This window comes from Arvicola amphibius, chromosome X (assembly GCF_903992535.2).
Source record: "Arvicola amphibius chromosome X, mArvAmp1.2, whole genome shotgun sequence".
Lineage (NCBI taxonomy): Eukaryota > Metazoa > Chordata > Mammalia > Rodentia > Cricetidae > Arvicola > Arvicola amphibius.
In genome coordinates this window covers 41,021,040-41,027,269 of record NC_052065.1, presented here as the reverse complement: position 1 = coordinate 41,027,269, position 6,230 = coordinate 41,021,040, and the positions used below count along the sequence as shown (strand labels likewise).

Below are 6,230 nucleotides of genomic sequence, written 5' to 3'. Positions count from 1 at the left end.
TTTGTGAAGATTACACTTTCAAGAGAGTTTCTAATAAAATATTTCAAAATTTAAATTGTTAAAGTACCCTATATAATTCCATGTATATATGTTGAAAAACAATTTTTGTATACTTTCAAAAGATAAAATGCAATTGTTTTTCAGCCTTTTTTGTTTGCTTGGTCTAGAGTTTAAATAATTATATAAATGGAGGGAAAATATTTTTCCATTCTCAAAGAAATTGATTTCCATAACTCCTGTTATCTGTAATAAAACTCTAAGTCAACTGACAAGAAAATTATTACAGATTAACACATAATATATTGCCAAATATGTGTCTCTAAATTAATTTTATGTAAAATAATCTTGGCACAATTTTAGAATTTATCTGCGTTTTGCATCAGTTGTTTATTTTTATTTTTAAAAGTTTTTCAAGCCCATATTGAACTCGAGTTGGAAGAGGCGAGTCCGGTCTCAAAATGGAGGGCCATGATCTAAAGGAACCAGAACAGTTGAGGAAACTGTTTATTGGTGGTCTGAGCTTTGAAATCACAGATGATAGCTTAAGGGAACATTTTGAAAAATGGGGCACACTTACAGACTGTCTGGTAATGACAGACCCCCAGGCAAAATGTTCCAGGGGTTTTGGTCTTGTGACTTATTCTTGTGTTGAAGAGGTGGATGCTGCAATGTGTGCTCGGCCACACAAAGTTGATGGGCGTGTGGTAGAACCAAAGAGAGCCATTTCTAGAGAGGATTCTATAAAGCCTGGTGCCCATTTAACAGTGAAGAAAATATTTGTTGCTGGTATTAAAGAAGATACAGAAGAGTATAACCTGAGAGACTACTTTGAAAAGTATGGCAAGATTGAAACCATAGAAGTTATGGAAGACAGGCAGAGTGGGAAAAAGAGAGGATTTGCTTTTGTGACTTTTGATGACCATGACACAGTTGAAAAAATTGTTGTTCAGAAATACCACACTATTAATGTGCATAATTGTGAAGTGAAAAAGGCCGTTTCTAAACAAGAGATGCAGTCTGCTGGATCACGTAGAGGCCGTGGAGGTGGATCTGGCAATTTTATGGGTCGTGGAGGGAACTTTGGAGGTGGTGGGGGTAATTTTGGTCGTGGTGGAGACTGGTGGAAGAGGAGGCTATGGTGCTGGAAGTGGTGACAGCAGAGGTAGTTATGGAGGTGATGATGGTGGATATAATGGGTTTGGAGGGGATGGTGGCAGCTATGATGGTGGTCCTGGCTACAGCAGTAGAGGAGGCTATCTATGGTGGTGGTGGACCAGGCTATGGAAACCAGGGTGGTGGATATGGTGGTGGTGGGGGAGGAGGATATGACGGTTACAATGAAGGAGAAAATTTTGGTGGAGGTAACTATGGGGGTGGGAACTATAATGACTTTGCAAATTATAGTGGACAACAGCAATCAAATTATGGACCCAAGAAAGGGGGCAGTTTTGGTGGAAGAAGCCCAGGCAGTCCCCATGGTGGTGGCTATGGACCAGGTGGTGGAAGTGGTGGATATGGTAGCAGAAGGTTTTAAAAAAACAGCAGAAAATGGCTACAGTTCTTAGCAGGAGAGAGAGCAAGGAGTTGTCAGGAAAGCTGCAGGTTACTTTGAGACAGTCGTCCTAAATGCATTAGAGGAACTGTAAAAATCTGCCACAGGAGCGATGATCGATAGTCAGAAAAGTTACCACAGCTTAAACAGGAGGCCCTTCTTGTTCAAGACTGTCAAATCCACAGTTTGCAAAAAGTGCAGCTATTGATTAATGCAATTTAGTGTCAATCAGATGTACATTCCTGAAGTCTTTTATCTGTTGTAGCTTTGTATTTCTTTTTCTTTTCATTACATTAGGTATATTGCCCTGTAAATTGTGGTAGTGGTACCAAGAATAAAAAATTAAGGAATTTTTAACTTTTCAATATTTGTGTAGTTCAGATTTTCTACATTTTAGTACAGAAACTTTAACAAAAATACTCAGTTTTGAAGGTGTTTTCTTGTGAGTTAACAAGTAAATAAAATCATTGTTAATTACTATTTTGTATGAATTTTGCTGAAGTTAACTGTAAAGAAACACCTACTTACTTGCAATTTAAAGGGAATCTATTCTTCCCATTTCTAAACCATGATAAATGGGTGCTGATATGTGGAGAGAATAGATATTTGTATGTTTGCAATGTGTGTTTTAAATAATTATGATTGGGTAATAAAAATAGCATATTTGTGAATTTAGTAGCATTAAGATTACTTTTAAATGAAAAAGATCTTAAAAGTTAAAACAAAAAGTTTTTCATACAATATATTCTGATCATACATTTTCCTTCGCCAATCTCCCACAGAACCTCCACAATTCCCTCCACACCCAATCTCATAGTTTCTATTTCTCTTTAACAAAGAATTAAACAACAAAGGACAAAACAGGAAACTAACATCACACAAAAATAACCATCAAAACCACAAAATTTGAAACCAAAATGCATAATACAAAAATAAAAAACGACCAAACAAAAAGATAAAACAAAGCAAAACAATACAAAAATTCTACACAAATACTACTTAGTTTCTTTTTTGCTTGTCATTTATTTGCTGATATGAGGCTTATCCTAAAATGTGTTTAAAACTTAGTAACACTCCATTAGAGAAAAGTGTTAGTTTTCCTTTGCGAATAGGTACTAATTGCAGATTGCTTCTTGATTGGAGAAGCAAGCCTGTTTCTACTTCTCTATGTCAGCCCTGAGACCTGTTTGATTTGAACTTGTACAGGCGCTACATATGCTGCCAGAGTCTTTGCAAGCTTATGCAAATCAGTACAGTTGTGTCTCCAAGAAACTTTCCTTGGAGTCATCTCTCACCTCTGACTCTTAAAGTTTTTATACCTCTTCTTTCACATAGCTCTCCCCAAGCACTGAGAGTTTTGATGAAGACATCTCATTTAGGACTGGATGTTCTAGACATATTTTTTTTTTCAGTTATAGGTCTCGATGTTATTTCCCATGTACTACAAAAAGAAACTTCTCTAATGATGGCTGAGTGAGGCACTGATTTATCAGTATAGTAGACTGTTGTTAGGAGTCCTTTTATGGATGTGTTCCTTTAGCAGAAAAATGCTATTTGGTTTTCCCCTAAGCCTATGGCCTATATAGTTTTAGGTCCTTGGACGCCCAAACAATTTCCAGAATGGGTTCCATCTCATGCCGTGGGCTTTAAATATCAACAGAAAGAGGTTGATGTTTTCCCAAAATATGACACTATTGGACCAATATATCATAAAAGAAATTCACTATTGTATATCCACAAAAATTACAGATGTGTTTGTGGTTATTTTTTCCCCTTGGTAGCATGAAGGGTCCCATGAATGTTAGTGAGTCTGGGTAAAGGCTACAGTTAAGCACCAGCTCAATTTCTACTTGTTAAGTGAGAAATGTTTTTTTTTTTTTTAAACAGTAGGGATTTACCATTAGTTAATGTGGAGAAAACAATACCCTTTAGCAACAGCCTGAGGTATTTGATGACTTCCAGAGATTCCCTTTGTGAACAGAATATTTCATACTATAGTTACACATAAGATAGAGACAGCTCAACATACCAAATATGCAGCTCTAGAATGCATAGATAAAGCTGTAAATTAACTGAATGATGATAAAATTGCAACTAAGCAGTTTTTCTCAACCAAAATTTCTAAAACTATCCTTAGGTGATGTTGATTAATTTATAAAGTCATGCCATATATAAAATAATGTTTCCTAATTTGGAAATAATTATTAAATTATTAAATAAGTAAATAATTAGAAAAAATTAAATTTTACTTTCAATGTGTCTTTTATTTTTATCTTTTGATTAGGGTTTTCGTTATTTTTTATTTTTATATTTTTTTCTTAAAAAAATTCTGCCTCCTCCCCACCTCCCATTTTCCTCACCCTCCCCCTACTTACCTCCTCCACCCTCTACAGTCCAAAGAGCAGTCAGGGTTCCCTGCCCTCTTGGGATTCCAGAGTCCTCCCTCCTCCATCCAGGTCTAGGAAGATGAGCATCCAAACAGGCTAGGCTCCCACAAAGCCAGTACATACAGTAGAATCGAAACCCAGTGCCATTGTCCTTGGCTTCTCAGCAGCCCTCATTGTCTGCCTTGTTCAGGGAGTCCGGTTTTATCCCATGAATTTTTAGACCCAGTCCAGCAGGCTTTGGTGAGCTCCGGTTAGATCAGCCCCATCGTCTCAGTGGGTGGGTGCAGCACTCGCGGTCCTACTTTCTTGTTCATGTTCTCCCTCCTTCTGCTCCTCATTAGGACCTTGGGAGCTCAGTCCAGTGCTCTAATGTGGGTCTGTGTCTCTATCTTCATCCATTGCCAGATGAAGGTTCTATGGTGATATGCAAGATATTCATGAGTATGGCTATTGGATCAGGCCTTTTTAGGTTCCCTCTCCTCGGCTGTCCAAGGAAGTAGCTGGGGACATCTCCCTGGACACCTGGGAATCCCTCTAGGGTCAAGATTCTTGCCAACCCTAAAATGGCTCCCTTAATTCAGATATAAACTTCCCTTCTCCCATATCCACCCTTCCTTTATCCCAACCATCTCATTCCCCCAAGCTCTCCCCATCCTCCCCTTCTCATTTTTTTCTCCCCATCTCCCCTTACCCCCATCCCACCCCACCACCAAGTTCCCAGTTTTTGCCTGGCAATTTTGTCTACTTCCAATATCCAGGAGGATAACTATATGTTTTTCTTTGGGTTCATCTTCTTAATTAGCCTCTTTAAGATCACGAATTATAGGCTCAATATCCTTTATTTATGGCTAGAAACCAATTATGAGTGAGTACATCCCATACTCATCTTTTAGGGTCTGGGTTACCTCACTCAGGATAGTGTTTTCTATTTCCATCCATTTGCATGCATAATTTAAGATGTCATTGGATTTTACCCCAGAGTAGCATCCTTTTTTTTCCTTTTTTTCCAGTTTATTTATTTTTTATTAAAAATTGCCATCTGCTCCCCTCCTCCTCCCCCTTCCCTCCCCTCCCCTCCACCCACACCCCCACTCCCTCCCTCTTGAGGCCAAACAGCCATCAGGGTTCTCTACCTTATGTTGAGTCCAAGGTCCTCCCAACTCCCCCCAGGTCCAGGAAGGTGAGCAACCAAACTGACAAGGCTCACACAGAGCCCGTCCATGTCGGAGAGACCAAGCCCATCGCCATTGTCCTTGGCTCCTCGGTCAGCCTTCACCATCAGTCACCCTCAGAGAGTCCGATTTGGTCGCATTTTCCATCAGTCCCATTCCAAGTGGACTTGGTGGTCTCCCATTAGTTCTGTCCTGCCCCTCTCAGTGGGTGAACGCATCCCTCATGGTTCTGACTTTCTTTCTCATGATCTCTCTCCATCCGCTCCTCATCAGAACTTTGGGAGCTCAGTCTGGTGCTCCTATGTGGGGCTCTGTCATTTTCTCCATCCAATGCCAGGTGAAGGTTCTATGGTGATATGCAAGATATTCATGAGTATGGCAATAGGATCTGGACATTTCTGGCACCCTCTCCTCAGCTGCCCAAGGACCTAGCTGGGGGCGTCTTCCTGGACACCTGGGAACCCCTCTAGAGTCAAGACTCTGCCAACCCTAGAATGGCTCCCTTAAGTAAGATATATAATTCCTTGTTCCCATATCCACCCTTCCTATATCCCAACCATCCTATTCCCCCAAGCTCTTCCCATCCTCCACTTCACACTTTTCTCGCCCCCTCCCCCCCTCCCCCCATCCCACCCCACCCCTATGTTCCCATTTTTTGTCCGGCAATCTTGTCTACTTCCAGTATCCAGGAGGATAACTATATGTCTTTCTTTGGGTTCACCTTCTTATATAGCTTCTCTAGGATTTTTACGAATTATAGGCTCGATGTCCTTTATTTATGGTTAGAACCCAATTATGAGTGAGTACATAACATGTTCATCTTTTTGGGCCTGGGTTACCTCACTCAGGATGGTGTTTTCTATTTCCCTCCATTTGCATGCAAAATTCAAGATGTCATTGTTTTTTACCGCTGAGTTGTATTCTAGCATGTATATATTCCACACTTTCTTCAACCATTCTTCCACTGAAGGGCATCTAGGTTGTTTCCAGGTTCTGGCTATTACAAATAATGCTGCTATAAACATAGTTGAACAGATGCTTTTGTAATATGATTGGGCATCTCTTGGGTAAATTCCCAAGAGTGGGATTGCTGGGTCCTGGGGTAGGTGGATCCCAAAT

The 6,230-nt window shown here is 40.0% G+C and overlaps 1 pseudogene; it reads left to right on the top strand.

Moving 5' to 3' along the window:
* The first annotated feature begins 458 nt into the window (after positions 1 to 458).
* LOC119805166 lies at positions 459 to 1,534 on the top strand (annotated as a pseudogene).
* The last annotated feature ends 4,696 nt before the right edge of the window (positions 1,535 to 6,230 follow it).